Source organism: Uranotaenia lowii, chromosome 1, assembly GCF_029784155.1.
Source record: "Uranotaenia lowii strain MFRU-FL chromosome 1, ASM2978415v1, whole genome shotgun sequence".
Taxonomy (NCBI): Eukaryota; Metazoa; Arthropoda; class Insecta; order Diptera; family Culicidae; genus Uranotaenia; species Uranotaenia lowii.
In genome coordinates this window covers 61310363-61330530 of record NC_073691.1, presented here as the reverse complement: position 1 = coordinate 61330530, position 20168 = coordinate 61310363, and the positions used below count along the sequence as shown (strand labels likewise).

The following is a 20168-nucleotide window of genomic DNA, read 5'->3' as shown; positions in this document are numbered from 1 at the left end:
TTCAATACTTTGTACAATTGGATGTGATGAACCGTTTTCAAGAGCAACTAAAACGCTTGCAGAGTCTGTGAAACATACAGTTTTTCTTTTGACCCTTCTTGCGACCATTTCGAGTGCGACAGCTTCGGCAAAAAATATGGACATTATTGAGGGAAGTTGCAGGAAGATTTTTATTCTAGGGCCAAATATTCCAACTCCTACGTGACCATTGGCCACAGATCCATCAGTGTAGAACTTAGCATGATCTTTGTATTTATTCCAAAGAATATCTCGGAAAGTAGTCACAACTTTTTGCTTATTGTCTCCGGCTCTGTATGATATTTTCATGTCCCAATCAATCGATGGTATAGGATCATTCCATTTCCTACCACCTACGTATAAAGTTGTTTGAAGCCTTGGCAACATTTCGCTGGTTATATCGTAGAAAGTCTTATTTGCATTATTCGAGAGTTCCGTTTAAAAATCAGTTGATCGTATAAAACTGACTGTATCATTTCGGACTCCAAATCTAATTATAGATGCCGTTTTTTGATATACAACTTTAACCTATCTCATAGACGATTCTATTACAATCGATTCCAATCTATTACGATCTATTATTAGATCGCAAGCATGAAAGATTGCTTAATTGTACAGTGGGATTAAATATTGAGCTTTACACAATTCTACTACGATTCAAAACAACTTTATTGATCTTTCTATAGATTAACAAAATATTATCGTATATAATGAACTATACAAACCATAAACGATAAAATAGAACTTGGTTTAGCTACAACATGATGTTTATACAATTCCAATTTAAACTGGATGCTTATACAATCTACAATGAACACTACTTTACGATTTCTGGTTATCTGGATAATTTGAAACAATGCTTCAAATTAATAAATAGGTATTTATGATAAATGCAAGGTTAAGAGTTTCTAAAACCGAATTTCAAATCCAAATTCAATTTAAGCTTTTTTAACCTATTTTACAGGACTCATCAAACGGTTTGAAGCGGTTGAAGTCAACAGTTTATTTCTTGAACTCTCGGAACCCAGAACGGGTCCCCACAAATTGAGAACCCCCAAGAGTGCTTGAGTATCCCAATTTCCCGAACCAAAACCAGCTGGCGGGAAAATGCTGCGAGCGAGCATTGCGCGGCACCATTCATCTATCCTCGTGTTTTACAATTCCAACGCCAAACGACAACATCGACGCCTAAAACGCCGACGACGGCCGCCGGTGATTCGGCGGCGGCGAGAAACGAAAGCTGGGTTCCTACCTTGTACCTATTTCGTTCCTTGAATGGTTGGTTCGCGCTGCTTTTGTTGACGTTCTTGGCTGAATCCTTTTCCGTTTAGCAGAGACAGCCAGCCAGATGATGGCCATTGGAACTGGAAGTACTGGCGCTTGGACGGATTGAAAAGTCACTGTTTGGGCCCACCTAATCATAACCGTACCGTAAAGCAAACGGGACACATCGTCCCGACTGGCTCTCGGCGTGGCGTGACACGTTCTTGGGGGAGTCTCGTAGATTTCGAATGGTGTTTCGGTTCGAAAAACGCATTCGGTCGTGCTAACACGTGGGTTTCTTGTTTTGCTGTTCGGAATCAGTGTTAACGGACATGTTTCAATCGTTTGCGTGATTTTATTTGATTCAAGTGATGAAAAATAGATAATTTATAATATAATATCAGTTGTGTATCTGTCTCAGCAATTGTTTTAAATTTACGATTATTGAGTCCAGTGAACGGTAAGTATTTGTGGTTATTGGAAATATTTTTGCAAATATTATAATTTATTTAAATTAGTTAACGAGTAAACGCTGCACAGTTCGTTGACCAGTGGACAAAAGTCGAACAATTGATTTTTTTCTTTATTTCCTACTATACCATGATGTTTGTGCAACTTTCTGTAATTGATAGAGTGTATTTGTGCAAGTTTCTTGAGTCTCTGACACGCGTATCAAATGGAAACAGAAGCAAAGATTAGAACTTTTAAAATTATACTTGTTAATGAAAGGAATATGCGCTCAGATTTTTCTCTGTGTTATACAAGGAAAACAGGATGATTGGTGACGTAAAACATCGTCAACCAGTCAATAAACATGAAATTATTTTAAAAAAAAATTATTTAAAAAAAAAATTAATATTTTCAATCATGCCGTTTAAAAAAACCACCACCACAACCGCTCTAGCATCTACATTAAAAGTTATTTTCAAGTAGGTTTTAGCTGCTATTCTGAGCGATTTTCGGAGATATTTGAGTTATTGTAGATTTGTTTTGAAGATTTTTAAGAAATTTTTATAATACTACTAATTTTATGAAATCCATAAATTAAATACCACAGAGATTTTTTTTAACTTCTACAAATTTGTGAATTAAGTTTAATATAATTTTATTGTAGAACGATTAGGATCTGAAAAATTATTTGTTGACTCACATTTTCTTAAATGTCAAAAAAATTATCTGATATTATATTTTTTAAAACATTTTTTCATTTTTATACAATGGCCGAAAAATTCTTGTACCTCATTCTTTTAATTTTGAGCATGGATGTTTTTATCCAAAACTTTGTAGAAGACATGAAAATAAATTCTGAAAGGGTGTGCGAAATACGATCTTCATATAAATTATCCTTAAGCCACATTTTTCTGTGAACATTTTCTGAGCAACAACAAACTTCCTTGTTGAATAATCAAGCTGAATCATTTGAAGTCTTAGAAATTGTTTTCAAAGATTGGAGTTCTGATTTTGGTGGTTTTCAGAAAACGGCCTTGAAGCCAAAAAATCCTTAAAAAACGGGTGTTTTGCATCAAAGATAACTCATTTTGTTGAAGTCGGATTGACAAACTCTTTCGATACGACTTCAACAAAATCAGTTATCTTTGATGAAAAACACCCATTTTTTAAGGACTTTTAAGATCAATCACTTAAGCAGGCGCGGTCCTATGGGGGAGGTTATCGGGGTGATCACCCCCCCCCCCCCCCCCCCCAAGCGGCAAAAAACCGTTACAAAATACCCGTAATGCTCGAATTTCTATAAATACTTTGAACTTTCCCTAGTAGATGTACTTTTGAATTTTCAAAAATTTTCCACTCCGTGGGGGTGTTTAGTCAACGAAAAAGTTTGTCTGTTACTTAAAGGCTCAAGATTGAAGAATAGTCGGTCAACCAAACTCAAACAGCTGTAACTTGCAATTCTCTGGACCGAATTATACCAATCAACTTCTGTTGAATTACTTTGATGGTTGACTTTGAAATTGCTAACCATTTATCTACTTAATTTTTGAGCTAGTTAAGGAAATGTAGGGACATTTTTTTAATTGTTACTTATATCCCTCATACGCCTTAATTTACATGAGCAAATTGTGATGAATTTTGTATTTGTTTCAAAATCTGAGCTTCTTAATTCTTCATTATGTTTAGAATTTAAATGGAATGAAAAATTTGAAAAAGTCAAATAGGGGAGTGGATATTGTTATAACACTGAAATACTTGAATATATTTTTTCTTCTAAAGTCATACATTGATAGCCTGCAGTTTCTTTTTTATTCGGTCCGATAGAGGAAAACAAAAAAAAATTCTCAAACTACATTTTTACGGAATAATAAGATTGGTAATTTCCTTTAATTTTTACAATAGTCACATTCCTCATTGGAGTGATCAGCTTTCCAGTAGGCGCTTAAGAAACGTGTAACTTCAATTGACAGTCATTGGTACCTTCTAATCTTTCACTATGACACCAATATTTCACAAAATAAATTCATTCTTAATATACAACATGTTGATGCCGCATGAAATCCATTTTCAGGGAAGATTCGGAAACGGATAATTCCTTATTAGGATTTTACTTTGTAGTTCTTAATATCTTAAAAACCGAAGGAATCGGGACAAAATATTATAATAAAACTTTACTTCAAAAATAAAAAAACTTAGACGAATCTGAAATTCAAATATAAATTGAATTTCCAATTCTGTATTTTTTCTTTTGTTTACAGTTGGTTTATTGACAATTTTTAATCTTTACAAAGTGATGTCTAACACATTCCAAAATCCAATGCAGTACTATTCTCACCTGCGTTTACAAGGAATTCATGCAAAATAACAATTGAGTTTTTTAATTACAGTAAAGATTCTCTTGCATGAATTCATCTTTCCCTCGATTTTATATCATTCAAATATGAATTATGAAATTTCAAATTAACCCAAATATATTAAGAAATTCAAAACAAAAAATTAGATCCAATCTAATTTAATTTGGTTTGAAAGAATTCATGTAATGGATGACCATAAAAAGATCCAAGTACATACTACCAAACAGAATTTTAAAATGAAGATTTTATATTTTAATAGATAGAGTTTAAGTTTTAAATACCTTTTGAAGATGTCTAAATTCAAGTTAATGCGTTAATAAAACACAAGAGATTCCAGAGCAACAATAAATCATAAAAAGAAATTGTGGGCTGTGTTTGTAATTTAAGCGTTCCCTATGAGTTTTTAGAGCCAAACAGGAATAAAAACTATTTATAAAAGCTGTTTTAATATGAAGGATTTGGAGTTTTGGGATAGAGATTCAAAAACATCTCCAACACTCAAAATCTATATTCCCAATTATAACACAAGAAAACAATCCATATTTTCCGAGGAGCAATGAACTTTTACTTATTTAGAGGTAGGTACTGAATGCAAATTTGTATTTTTTCTATCTGCTCTGTTTTCCGGATAACTTTTGAAAATACATGAATTCATTGAAACTGTGCACTTTTTAGCAAAAGTGTACAGTATCAAAACGATTTAGAAAAAAAAGGTTTTAACTTCATGATTAATTTTTCTGAAGACTGAGTAATTAACCAAATAGAATAAAAAAAAATTAAATTTTTTTTTCAAATTAATTTTTTTTTAAGAGCAAAATCTGTATCGATTTTTCAGAAATTTGACACTCAGTGGCATTCTTTCCTAAAATCTGCATCGTTGAATGAATAAAAGATAATTTATAGATTCAAAATAACACTGGGTGACAGCCAAAAAATAGTCTGGGGTTTCTCAGCTGATTTAGACTAATTTTTGTGTCCTGAGTTAGAATATCACATTGATTTTGCTGTATCAGGTCAACTTTTTGAGATACAGCCATATGGCTATATACGCTTCAATATGCTAGTAATAATAATAATAATAATAATAAGAATAATAATAATAATAAGAATAATAATAGTAATGACCTGATTGAACAAAACCATGGTCATTTTCGGACTCAGGGCGTCAATATTAGTCTAATTCAGTTGGAAAACCCTGGACTATTTTCAAAAAATCTTTTTTTGTTACTCAGTGTAATTATTTGTTGTTCATGTAGGTCAGTTGCCTCATCAGTTATCATTGATCGATTAAACTCTAAACTAATTAGTTTTCTGCCAAAAAATCTGACAAAAAATCGAGTTACGGACGCAAACTTTTCCAAAATTAGTATGCCTATGTTTTATATGTACCCTTGTGGATTAAAACTTTCCCGTTATCAGTCGATTATTTTTTGGCAACAAGGCTATCCATCAAGCTTACATTCGAAAGAGCTTTTAGTATCTTTTGATTTATACTGCTGGATTTTAAGATCTACATCAATTATATCGCCGAAACTGCTTTCAGCTCATCCACATAATAATTTTGAAATTTTATGTTAAAATCCAGTTTAATGTTTGATACTCTACATCTGAAAGTTAGGCTTTTTCAATTGCAATTGATAAATACTCTTTACTAAATTAACCCTTCATGGCTTCATTCCATTTTTTTAAATTGTAAATCAATATAATTTCAAGAGTTTGAAATTATGAATAGGATTTTTCACTTTCTTTATAATTTCTTTGTTGCTATTTCATTTGTTTCAGTACAATTAAGATTAAATTTTTTTTTATTATAACCTGAAATTCAAGAGCAAATCAATTAAATTAAGTTCTAGAAACTTCATACTTCAGTATCTGAATTTGATAATCTTATTTTCAACTATATTTATATTCAGAGTGTTGATTTTTTATATTGAGCATTTGAAAAATCAAAACCAGAATTTCGAACGAGGATTGTGTTTCCAAATTGAAAATAATATTACGATATTTCCAAATCACTATTCAGTGAATTAATCCAATGAAAAATTTAATCACCGTTAATCAGTTCAGAATTCATAGCAAAACTATACATTTTGTTTGGTCTAGCACTTACATATGTATATTCAGAAGCTCGACAACGTGAGTATAATTTTCATTTGTAAAATGACATTTATAACAAGAAGTTCTTTAAAGGTTTTTGAAAGTGACAAATTCAAACTACCAGATATAATAATGACAATTTTCTTTTTATTAATATTTTTTTGCAGTGAATATTATAGATTTGCTGGTTGTTCTATAAATATTGAAAAAGTTTGTTAAAAGTGCGTTTGTTATTCGGCAGTTCAGTCAAAAAATTTCGAAAACGATTTTTCGATTATTCCGACGTTTCGATGCTAAGCCATTTTTAAAATTATACCGCTTCGATCAGACCTTGTTGATCGTAAGAATTTTTAAAAATTGAAACTGCAACTGCAAATGTGAACTTAAAACGTACAAGATTAAGAAGCTATGTGACTTTTGGTTACTTGGGTGTATATGAGATATTCTTTTTACGAACCGGTCAAAGGAAGAGAAGAGTGGAGTGTCAAGGACCATCCAATTATCGTAAATCAGTTCACTCAAATCGTAAATATCAAATTAACTTTTTGGAGACATATTTATGAGTTGACTTCTATACGATTCAACTTTTTTTTGACAAAGATTGATATGAATGATAGAAAATCACTCAACACCAACTTGTTTACGATGGTTATCGAAAATGTTTTAATATTCGATTAGGATTATCATTTCTATTACGATTTCATGTTAGCTGGGATTTTAGTTCCAGCTTTATTCAGTAAAGAATGGTTTTCAAGAAGAAAATCAATGATATTTCTTTTTTTTATTTCCCTTCATGATAGGTATGTGGCATCGGAAACTAAAAACTTTTTTTTACTTTAAATGAATCTATAAATCAGCCAAAGTTTAGCTGACATAGTGAAATTTCAATATTTCAACCGAGACGGTCACGATCTTTGTTCAAAAACGTCACATTTTTGGGCATTTTGTCTTTCGGTTAAAGTTTCAGTCATGTAGTCGATTCTAAAATAGTATATGCAATGATAATCTTGCCGTGCTTAAAATGTCCAAATTTGAGTCCAACTACCGTAAGATGAAATGATGGGAATAGAAATGGGAGAACAATTCCCTTCATTCCGATGGACTTCGACACTCGACCAGTATAACGTTCATACGCCAGGTTGTCTCCTATAGTAGAATGTTAATACATGGGCCCCGGAGAGGCGCAAGATGTGGGTTCAAGTCCTACCGGGAGACAAGACGAATTTTTTCGCATGTTATCAACATCAATTTTCATCTTGTGTAGTCCCTGAAATTTCAACTTACACAGTTGGATTCATTTCTCTATGTTGTTTTGATGAATTTTCGAACTTTTCGTTGAGTACCACTCATCATAGTTTGGACACCCTATTCGCTGTCCTCAACGGCCATTTTGTTCCACACTCTCTTCATCTCTGTTGCATCCCGAGTCGTCCTGCCATTCTTCTTCATCTTCTGCTTGACAACTGCCCAAAATTTTTCGATAAGGCGGATTTTAGGGCAGTTGGGTGGGTTGATGTCCTTTTCGACAAAATCCACCGTTGGCCCGATACCACTGTACATACCTCTTAGCTGTAGTGACAGCTTGCCAAATCTGGCGAAAACTTTTTTCCTTTGTGAGATCTAATGTACGAAAAAAAAACGTTTTTAAGGCATTCCTCCTTGTACATTTCGGAGTCCATGATCTTGTTTTTTCACAAAAACCGGGATTTTTCGTCCGCAGCTACAAATACCTTGCCAGATCAATCACTTTCTTGCAAACTTATCGGCAAAAACGAATTCGAACTTGCCGGGGACATCACCCCGACCAGTGAAGTGCACCACTGCAGTGGCTTTAAAAATTTGTTGGCCAGAAAGCTGCCCAAAATCCATCTTCACGTACGTTTCGTCATCCATGAGGATGCATCCGCCATACTTCGTTGGAATCTTGTTGTATAACTTCCGGGCACGTCCTTAAGCTACTAATTCTGCTTCAATGTCCGGTTTGGTTGATAACTGGCTCGATAAGATCGTATTCCTTCGCGCAGACGAATCCTTCTGACGGTGCACCGGTCGGCGTTAAATTTCTTGGCGATGTCGTAGTCCGACTGCCCTGCGTTTGTATTGATCGTTCTCAACACCTTTAAATGCAGTTTCCGATCCTTAATTCCACTATGACGATTGGTATGAACCTGCCGATCAATAGTATGCATCTCACGGAAACATTAGTCACACTATTTCACACAATATATAACATTAAACACTTAAAATGAACCACCAACACTGCACACTCACAACTCATAGATTAAGGAGTGAGAAATGACATGAAAGTGATAAGTGAACTAAAACTCATAGCGTTAAGTGACATGTAGTAAATGTTTATTTACTTCAATAAAAATCACTTTTCAAACCATACTCGCGTGCATCGGACGTTGTTTTGCCACCCGAAATTTCGCTGCGCTCTCGGCCTATTGTTTGCTCCGCCATCGGTGGTCTATTCGATGAACTATTGTTGCTGCTAATTTCGGATTCTTCGATGCCGTTTGGGACCCAATTCGTGGGACCCAATTCGTGGGACATTAACAACGGAATCCTTCATCCGTACAGGTATAATAAACAGTGCGCCCAGATTCATCATGATCCATGCTTTATGACCCTAACCGGTTAATTTTCCATTTTTCTAATCGTTAAAAGGTTATAAAGTACTCGATTGATGTTAAAAAAACTTTTATGGAAGCCCCCCTTTTTCCATCCGATCTGCAACTGTTGGAAATATCCCATTGTTTCGTTGTAAAAAACCAATTATATCACATTTGGTTCCTCACATAAGGTGTGGTCGGAACTGTCAAACATCCCATAACCATAAATGTGTATGAATCGAATCGTTTTATGAAATGTACAACATGCGACATAAAGTACCAAAATAAATCAAACATCGTATTGCGATCGTTTATGATGTTGTCGTAATTTCTGATTTACGTTTGTAAATTGTGTGTATATCGCCTCCACTTTTAGTAGGTATAAGCTTTTTTCAAATGCATATCAGCCTAAAATTTAAGTAAATAAAGCTACTTTGAAGTTCATTTCAGTGACTGAGAATGCTATTCAGCCCCAAGAGAACATGGAACCCCTAAGAGAACATACATGTTAGCTTTTTTACAGATTTAAAAACAAAGCTACTAATACTTTGGGAATAGAACCACTGCTATCCAGGTCGCAATGAAATTCATCAGCCTCTCGTCCAGAACACGTGACAGGGTTCAAGTGAAGTCCAAATAGCTGGGATCTGTATTCACGTCGCGGTTCCGGAAATATTTACCGGTGGTGATAATTTTGCAGCGCTTATCTACCATGGCTTGCACAATCTCAAAATTATCGAATTGATTCAAAGCAATGATTTGTCGATGTGAAAATCCAAAAAAAAAATTATAGAAATATTTGACAAATCGCTTGAAATTCTCCTAAAGATGTGATCTTATTGGTTCATTAGAAAGAGTATAGCAGACTCTATGATTGCTTTGAGGAAGATGCCGAATAAAAGGTGCATTGAAGATCCGTTTTTAATGCTTTAACCCTTCTGAAAGCGATAGTTTCTATGCGACTTTTAGTTGCTTGGGTATGAAAAACAAGCTTCACAAAACAAAACATGAACAAAGCAATTTCATGATGGGTGTCATCCGGAACCACTTGACTGATTTTCATGAAATATGTATCACATGTTCATATCACCACCGACGTTCTGTGAAGATGTTGAAGAGTTTGGACGATTCCAACGTAGCGCGGGATCGATGATCACTGTAAAGGTAGATTCCATCACGCGGGGAAAATTACTCAGTGGTATCATACTTGCCAGAAAGCGCTGGCTGGAGAACCACTTCGTCACAGATGAACTCAGGGCCGGGACGACTGATGACGCTGGCAGGAAACAGCGCGACTGAGTCGAAGGGCTGAGGGGTCTCCGTAGTTCCTAGTTCGTTGCGTCCCGGTGCAGGAGGCCCGGAAAAAGTCGTAGGATTAACAAGATTCTCAAGATGTAGCGGGATGCATCTGTGGTGTAACGGAAACAGGATACGCGAATGGCAAGTTCTTGACATAAGCTGGTACTTGCCTGTAAAAGAGGCCTGGAGAACCCCGTCACTTCAAACGAACTCAGGGCCCGGACGACTGATGACGCTGGCAGGAAACAGCGCGACTGAGTCGAAGGGCTCCGAGGTCTCCATATGGCTCCAATCGACGCGTCCTGATGTTGAAACCCAAGTAGAAGCAGGTGAAGTAACAGGCGTGGCATGGGGACAGCGCATGCAGGATCTGTGGCTAGGCGAAACTTCATCACACAACGAAAAGTTATCAAACCAGATGAAAACTTGCCTGAAGATGCAGGCTGGAGAACCTCGTCACCACAGTCGAACTCGGGGCTGGGACGACTGATGGCACTGGTTGGAAGCTGCACGACTGAGTAGAGGAGCTCTGAGGTCTCCCAAGTGCCTAGTTCATTGCGTCCCAGTGTAGAGACCCAACAAGTAGTGGCTAATCCTCTCAGAACCGGTGAAGCGTCGCAATACAATCTAAAGAGAGCTGAGGTCTCTTCGTCGTTATCAGCTGAAGTGGAAGCCAGATGATTCCCACGATCCTCGAAGGCACTAGATGAGACTACCTCAAGGAAACTGGTCCGATTGTGGCCGTAATTGGCACTACATTCGGGGTATTCAGTTTCCCAACCGACCGAATGCGTTGAACTGATGGTACAGGAGTCAAAGGCCGTCGGTTGCAGTTTTTTGGCTGGTCCACAAATTCACGAAAGAGTATTCCAGAAGGCCAGGTCATAGGACTCAAGACTCAAGACAACATTTTTGTGCACTGGGTCCAGTCCGATTTTGAATGAAACATATCTCCTAGTGGAGCCGTCTACGCTTTTGGGAAGCAATCGTTTCACCTCTACCGGCATGGTTGAGTCCAGGCAGCGAGAAACTATTGTTTCAACGTCTGCGTCTGCGTGATCTGGGGCTGAAAACCAGCTAAATACAGTCAGAACTTGGGTGTTGTAGGTGGAGGTACGATAAACGGGACTGAAAGGTCACTGCGTTGAAGAAACCTGCGATATTCTGTCATTCCCGCGGCGACGCTTGAAGTTCGGTAATGGGAATGTTTGTGGAGTCCCATTCAATAATGGAGGAAAAGCGTACGAAGTTGTATGTGCATTTTGAGTCAGAGCCATATCGTCGACTTTTTTGGACAGTAAGTCCAGCTGGTGTGTAAGCTTTTCGAGGACATTACCAGGGTAGTCACTTTTTGCAGTAGGATTACCATGCTATTGAGATTGAGATCATCTATATGAGTTCCGTACGACATGGAGTACAAATAAAAATCACCTTATCCTGCGTAAACAGTTCCCTGTTGGGACGGATATTGAATACATAACACTGCTGACTAATGTGGAAAAAATTGCCACAAAATCCACATCCGATCGACTCTAGGTCGTTAATCACCAATTGGCACTCTCCACAATGCCTTTTCTCCTTTGTGTTGGCCATAACGTCGATACTAAGCAAATTCGAACAAATTCCAAAAGTCTTAGCGAGCACGAAATTTTAGCAGCGATCGACGATAACACAACTTTGCATTGAATAAACTGGTTTTACACCGTGCGAAGTAAAACACAACAAAACAAAGCGAACAACACAACATGTCGCGCGAACGGAAAATGTTTTGGTAATTTTCGTGTCGGAAAAACGTTTTCCAGGGGAAACTCCGCTTTCCACTTGTTCGCGAGTAATTGTTCTTCAGATTAAACAGCACAAGGACGAATAAGGCACAGAATTTCAACGAAAAAACGATCATCAAAATTGAAGACGGTAAGTACACTAATCAACGATGGCAGGCGGTTTGTGACGACACGGCTTGTGTTACAAATAACAATAATAAAAGTCTAAGAAAGAGCCTTAATATTTGAAATTAAAAATTGAGCTTATTCTTTGAAGCGATACTAGCGGCAAACACTATAATTTTTTGTGGTTCAGCCTTACAGAAAATATAGTAATAAAACCAATATAACTTACTCTGCAAAAAACAAAACGACACATCAAGCACGTCATCATGTGGAGAAAGTTCCAACTAGCACGTATAAACACCAACGATCTGAACTGCTTCTGGCGGATTTCTGACATGTAGGTGGTGCTGTTGCAACTTGGTGGTAGTGATGGTGGTACTATCAGTGACTTTAGTAGGAACTTTCGTCAGTAGGTGGTGCTGACATGCATGTCCTTGATGATATGTATGGAGAAGGCTGACAGTGAGGTATATTTGTTTTACTATATTTGCTTACAGTAAGAAAATTAACGGGAACTAAGGTTTAGGATTTTGGGGATTCGGAGGGTATGTCAAGCTCAACTGAACTGACTCGCCCTCCGAATCCCCAATAGGTTGTGAGCCTAGATCACAGTAGACGTTACCAGTACTTAAGCCTGATGGGTGGTTTACTTTATAGGTATGAATTCACGTCCAGATGTATTGATCAGCGCGTCGATTTAGGAAGATTCGTTAGTCAACTCCACGCCATGGACTAGACCGAGGCCAAGAGAGTTTTGAAGAAACTTTTTCGAACTCGAAGTTACCAGCTGAAGTTAGTAGTGACAGATAAAGGATTGGAAAACTCATGCTACCAAAACAAGAAGCATGAGAATAGGTAAAACCAATAAAATAAAAGACAGACTTCATTTCAAGCTTATTGGAATTTTCTGGATGATTTATTACGTAATAATTTTTTCTTCCATACAAAATTGAACCGCGTTGCGCTAATTCAGGAGTCAACCAAATCATCCCAAATTTTGCACTGATGCTCGGAAAAAACATTTGGGAACAAAAAGTTATTTTATGTAGCGATCTAATAAATATATACAGATTTTTGGTATGATTATTATTTCTTGCTAAATTTAAATTTCTGCTTCGGAAATTGCGGATTCAAAACCTGTCGGTTAGCCGTTGAATCTTTTTCCGAAAAATCCATGAAACGTTGTTTCTTTCTGTGATATCTCATGTAAGAGTTTTAGAGAACACTTTCCATCACCTTTGAAAATGTGATAATTTGATACCAATTTATAAAAGATAACGCAAAGATTACGATTTACTAGAATACGCTCATTGAGAGTATAATTTTTATATTCCCTTTCTCATTCTGCTTATTTGAGCTAAAAAAGCCGTTATAACGGTGTGCTAAAATGAACAGACCAAAATATTCGTTACCTCGGACTTCCGTCTCGGATTAAATACGAAAGGTCGTCTTAGCTCATTCATCTTCGTTGTTTACAGCTGTCTAATAAAATTGTTAATAATAAAAGTATCTTTAACCTTTTTGATCAGACTGTCCAGTAGTCTGATTGATGCCCTTTTTTGTCTAGTTGTTCATGTGCCCTTCTCACAGATTTTCTTCATTCGAAATGGCTGTCGTGTGTTGATACCAGCACTGGACTCAACAAGGTACCAGTTAGAGCAAGTTCACTGGTGTTGGGAAAAAGTGGTAGAAATTTTGACATTTTGAAAATTTTACCATGTTTTCAAGATCTTGGGGCGTTGTATTTTTTTACAACACTGTTTCTATTTCAGCCGTATGTGATAGAAATATTGCTATTTTTGCATTACAGCATGCGAAAATACAACACGTGTTGTAAAAAAACTAGAAGGCCACAAATCTTGAAAATGTTTTTGCATGGCAAAATTTTCAAAATGTGCCGTAAGTGTCAAAATTTCTACCACTTTTTCCCAACACCAGTGAACTTGCTCTTAGTTTATAAAAATTTAACTTTTTATAAACATATAAGCATTCTGTTTAAAATACAGAGAAAATTTAAGCTTAAATGTTTAATGAAGCAAGCATTGACCCAATAGGATTTATTTTTAGCACATTTTCGTTGCTTCCCGTATTGCTGTCCTATTCCAGCACAATCAGGCTAATGTAGAACACTTTACTTGACTCTGCCATGCACGCCGGGCTACGCAATATCAGAGAACATTAGTCAAATTATTCCCGCTGAAATGAGTTCCAATGAGGATTTGAGTTCATTTTTGTTTTTTACTTCTGGATTCTGTGATGACGACGATGTTCATTACTCCTTACAATGTGTTTTACTCCAGCTTTCGAAAAGGGACTTCTTCTTCGCCGAGAAAATGTAGAATAGCTGAATCTTGCAAACTGCTGTCGAATTCACAATGAGTTTAGCACAGAACCGGGCTTACTTACTTTTTGAAAAGGGTTTAACTGAAAAGGGACCTCCTACGTTTTCAATAGAACCATTTCTTTGGTACACTGAACGTACTTTTTAAGTTAAAACTTCAAATATGAGGTTAAGACCTTTTCTGAACGTAACCGATAAAAGTGATCACAGATGAGGTAAACGAGCAGCAGCGTCGAAGAAAGGCGCAAACCACGAACACGTGGGTGGGTGTTCTTGAGCCCGCAAAAGAACCGGATATAAGCCTCCAGTAGTTAGGGCAGACACAATCGCACTCTCTCGACGTTCTAAAGCGTTCGTCGTCGTCGTCGTCGTTTGGTGGAATAAATTACACTTTCCGTTCAGTTGGGCCTTCCCATTTTCCGATTCACCAAACGTCAGTCACATACACATATGTGAGCTTTTAGGAACAGGACGAAATGGGGTGAAGCAGCAGAATGCAAGTCCCCGACAAATTGGAGGGATTTTTTGTTTGCTTCTTTCGGCTTTTCTTGGCATTCGAACAAGAAAAGCTACGGGTACGTGCTTAAATGGTTTTTAATTCAATCATCAACGATGGAAGGCAGTTGAAGGGGCAGTTTTGGTGTGCTTTCATTGGGAAGGTGACGGAAAAATTGTCGTTTTTTTTCTAGCCTTCCGGTTTCATTGGCGAAGGTACAAGGTGCGTTCCAGTTGAATTGGCGCGATACGCTTTCGAATTCTGAATGAGTAATGCAAGGCTAAATTAAGTTTTAAGTTGTGAAACTTTCACAAAAAACGTTTTGAATTATTTTTTATCACAATTTTTTACATTTTCTACAAAAAAAACTCGTGATTAAATTTTCATAAGATTATTTAAGTATTTTTTTATTCTTAATAAATAAAATGCTAACAAGACAAATCGTGAAAATACAAGAGTGAATCCAATAGTGACTCTAAATTAGTCTCTAATTGTTGTGTGTAGTTAGTAAACCTGTCACTTATTTATTCGATTATATTCTTGTCCCCTGCTCTAAAATAAGTCCGTTACCCTATACAGTCGAACCTGGATTCGCCAAAGTTCGAAGGGAAAGAATTTTTTTCTTCATATTTCAGGATCCTTATTCACTCAGATTCTCTCTTATAAAAGTTCAGATTAAGAGCTAATAGACATTTGCTGCAGAATGTTAGACGTAGATGATACGATTTTCTTAACAGAACTTTGGAGATTTTTTCTGGGTACCGTCAACTCGGGCAACCTGTAACACTTTTCAACTTCAATGGCTTATAAAAAAAATTATGTTGACAGATAATCTTACGGTTGATCCATTGAAAATATTAAGGATGATAGTAAATCAAATTGACGTAGTCAGAAATATATTGGTATTTTCATTTATTTTCAACTTTCTAAAATCATTCGATTTTCACCTTACTCGGAAAAAGGGGTTATTTACAACAATCTTGAATTTTCGATTGAAAACTCAAATTTGATCACATTTTTACATACACTGCAAACAACACCGACATTTCGAAACAACACTTTCAATTTTTTTCACTCAAATGCTGTTTAGCACGGTTACAAATTTCAACTCAAAATTGGAGAAATCATATCAGAATATCATGTTACGAGTTAAAAATAACTTTTTCTCAACAACAGAACGGAATCTAAAAACATTATAAATACGGAAAAATCGAAATATCTACACGCTCTCAATTTCAAATTTAAATTTAAATTTGATGATGGAGCCTTATTCAATGAACTTTAATAGTCAACTCTTTTTTCTGATGGCGAAAAATTAAAACAGAGTTCGACCTGTGAACGTGTGACATGTCGTGGAACAAGTCCGTGCTGACGTGGGTGCTTTAGGGGTTAACCCCCCCTCCCCCCCATCCGTTCAATGTAATATCGAAAATTACTTGATCTTGAAAGGTGTTTAAAAATATGTGTTAGCAAGCAAGACAGAAATCAGAAATTTCGATTTGAAATTCAATTTACCTTTTGTATTGAAACTCCAAGCTTGACATTCAAAAACACTACCTCGTCTTTAGAATGGGTTCATATTAAGAAGGGTAACTAAACAAGAACAAAGTTTGAAACGAACAATTTTAACTTCAAAACTAGTTCATCAAATACTAATTTTATACATAAAAAATTTGGAAATCATGTAACATGCGTTTACCTCTCACGATGATCAACAGAATTAATTAAAAAGAAATCTAAAATCTACCTTATATCTAAAAAAATTGATTTAAGAAAAAATCGTTTATGTCATTAAAAATGTTGTGCTGATATGAAATATTTGCCAAGATACCAATTTCAGTCTCAGTTTCATTTTGTGTTTCTTGTTCTTCTAAATGATCAACATCATATTTGAAAGGGGTCTGATAAATTACGCAAGCCAACAAATTTACATTTTTCCGAGGTGCAATGAATTTAAAACGTTATATTGACTAATTTGGGTGCCCTGAATATAAATATGAAATTTTTATATCAGCTTTAGTTATTGAATAGTTTATTGTTTTGAAAATAAGATTTTTTTAAAGAAAGTTCTGCACTTTTTTTTTCAAATCTTTCAAACAGAAATGTAACATTTTAAAATAGAAGTTTTAAATCGATTATAAACTTTCCTCAAGGCTTGAAGTTATTTTGAGTTCTGCAAAAAAAATTATAGTAGTTTTCTATTGGTTGATTTTCCATCATTATACGATTTTTTAAGAAACTTTAAACCAAATTGAATTAGATAATTTTTAAAGCATAAATCTTATCGTTTTGCAAGTTCCAACAAATTTGTTAAATGAAATCAGGTTTTTTTTATAATATTTGTGTCTAAAGGTACTTCTAAAGATTAAAAAAACGGTAAAACTCTACTTTTTAGATCATGCGTTATCATCATCAAAATATTATTCCTTAATTGAATGAAGTATAATTAACGAAATCAGAATCAAATTTCTTCTTGAATGTTGGTTTGATAGTGAATCAGTTATCAATGATTGATTTCACTTAAAACTCGACACATCATAAAACTTCATATAATCAAAACAAAATGTGATAGTCGAAATTTGACAAAAAGATTCGAGTTCTGGACGATAAAATCTTCCAAATTAATCCTTAAAACATAAAATCCAAATTGCTGACTCTTGAATTGTCAATTAATTTCAATAAATACTTTTTTATGACGATAAGGCGTATTTAATCCTTCTTAAATGTTAGAAAAATTATCTTTTTTATGTTTAATTTTTAAATAAATTTACCGAATTTAAAAGTCAATCTATTTAATATTTTAGAAATATTTTTTTATAAGTTTGTGTATGTTTTTCAATTCTGAATTTTTGTGTTCTAAAAACATATACCTTTAAATCTTTTCCTCATCAAAAATTCACATTTCAAATCGCAATTATTTTTTACTCAAAATACAACAGCGGAATGTAAATTGGAAATGTAAATTAAGATGAATAATAAATAACAGTTATTATCATTTTCCTAACAATTGATCATGGTTAATTTTCTACCTGATTTGACATTTATTCTTCATAGATTCTTTTGAAATCTGCGTTTTGGAAACATTCATTTCAAATTTGAAAACAAAACAGCTTAGAAATTATTTTGAAGCAAGTTTCTAGTTCAGAATACGGAACATCATTTTGACAGAGAGCCAAGTTGGCTTTGCTCGAGTACGGTTGCATATTTTTCCGTGGTCGCGTTTTGTTTCGTTATTTCTCGTTATATATTTTTTCAATACCTTCATGACCAAGTTTCAATAAGTTTAACAGTGCTGTGAGTTTTTTTACCTCAATGGAGTTTTGATCGGCCTGTTTATTCAATTGCAATATTTATATACGGTTCACAGCTATAATGTCTGTCCCGGGATTTCCCGGGCCTCCGGAACTATTTTTATTTTCTTTTTGAAAATGTACTCATACAAAACTCGTTGAGGATATGCCAACTCCTGTGGCGGTAGACATTTTTCAGCTATTTGATGCATTTTTTTTATTCAAACAGGTAGATACGTTTAAAAAGATCTTTTGTATTTCCACACCGTTTTCATTGAACAAAAACCCACAACACTTTGAAAAATAAAGTCTGCTTCATTTAATATTGGAACACAAACAATTGCGTGTAGTTCAGTCATTTATTAACGAATTCATAATTTGTTTTTCATACAAATGTAGCATTTTCTTTACTCTTTCATAAAAAAAAATTAAAAAAATTATTCATTGCTGTTTCGAAGAAATTCTCGTACTTATCCCGTAATACGGCACATTAGGCGGCGCACACCCTTTTCGTCCACCGTTTTGGCGATTTGATTCCACCAGTTTTTCATTTGAGTCATGTTCCTAACAAGTTTTCCCTTTGCCTTAAGCCTCCGCTTCGTGATTGCCCAGTATTTCTCTATCGGCCGGAACTGGGGGCAGTTTGGGGGGGTTGAGGTCCTTCGGTATTACGCTGACCCCGTTCGTTGCGTACCATTCCATAACCGTTTTGCTGTAATGGCAGCTTGCGAGGTCCGGCCAAAACATTACTGGACGGTCGTGGGCACGAATAAACGGCAGAATCCGTTTCTGTAGGCACTCTTTTTTGTAGACTTCTGATGTCATTGTCTTGTCAGTGAGAAAGACTTTGGTTTTCTGTCCACAACTGCATATCCTCTGCCAAATCATGTACTTGCGGGCGAATTTATCCGCAAACACGAACTTAAATTTTGCAGGTACATCCCCCCGAGCCGTCGCCAAATAAAATTTTTGACCTGGGATTTGCCCAAAGTCCGCCTTCACGTAGGTCTCATCGTCCATCAGAATACATCCGTCGAACTTGGTCAGCACTTGGTCGTACAGCTTTCGAGCACGGATTCTGGCCACATTGTTCTGCTTCAGCGTCCGATTTGGCTGTTTGCTGGCTCGGAATGACCTTATTCCTTCCCGGAGACGAATTCGTCGCACCGTACTGTGAGCGGCCTGGAACTTATTGGCCAAATCGCGGTCTGAAAGATTGGGATTCCTCTTAACGGCCTTGATGACTTTCCCACGCAGTTTCCGGTCGACAGTTCCACTCCGACGCTTCGAATGCGGCTTCCGAGCCGTCGTCAATGTTTCCTTGTACTGCTTGATAACACGCCATACGGTATTTCTGGACATTTTAAGCTGTTTAGCTAGCTTCGATGCCGACAACAATGGATTTTCTAGAAAACTGTGCACAATTTGATCTCTCCGTTCGGCTTCCATGGCGGTTGTTTACAAAATGCTATCGTTTGGTGTTACGACATAAATACATGGTGAAAGGTTATGAATTTCCCGACACGTGGGTGAAAAAAGTTTCCAAATCCGTCCACTAGGAGCGCCACAATGAGCAAAAGAATTTGTTCCAATATTAAATGAAGCAGACTTTATATGGAAAATCGCGCAACAGGTTTTCTCGAAAGTATCATTTATGCACTTGTTTCCCTCTGGCTTTGAAAGCCAGATGAATTGAAGAATACATCGTTTTTTTTTCATATGAAGAGCAAATATGTAAAGTGTTCTGGAAAACGAAAAGTTTGAATAATCAAACAAATAAAAAGATTTTTTAATCAACCCCTAATTCCATGAATAAATTCTTCATTCAACTTTTATAGTTCGTTTGACTTTGTTTAATTTGTCATTGTTGAAAACAGGTTGAATTATTGATAAAAAATAAGTTAAAAAACATTATGAAGAGTATAATTTGAACAAATTATGGGCTTGTTTGCACGAATGGTTCGATAAGCTATGAATATTTGAATTGTAGTGCATACATATTTTTGAATATCTCCCGGGAACCCGGGAATTCCCGGGAAACAGTCTACCAGATTTC

General features: G+C 35.8%; 1 protein-coding gene across 1 annotated transcript in view; it reads left to right on the top strand.

Moving 5' to 3' along the window:
• Window positions 1-1298: 1298 nt before the first annotated feature.
• The window catches only part of LOC129739484 (gamma-aminobutyric acid receptor subunit alpha-6), an 85997-nt gene continuing 67127 nt past the window's right edge, over window positions 1299-20168 (top strand). The window contains exon 1 of the mRNA XM_055730957.1: window positions 1299-1741. The gene's annotated coding sequence lies outside the window, so the exon portion shown is untranslated. The remainder of the gene's footprint in view (window positions 1742-20168) is intronic.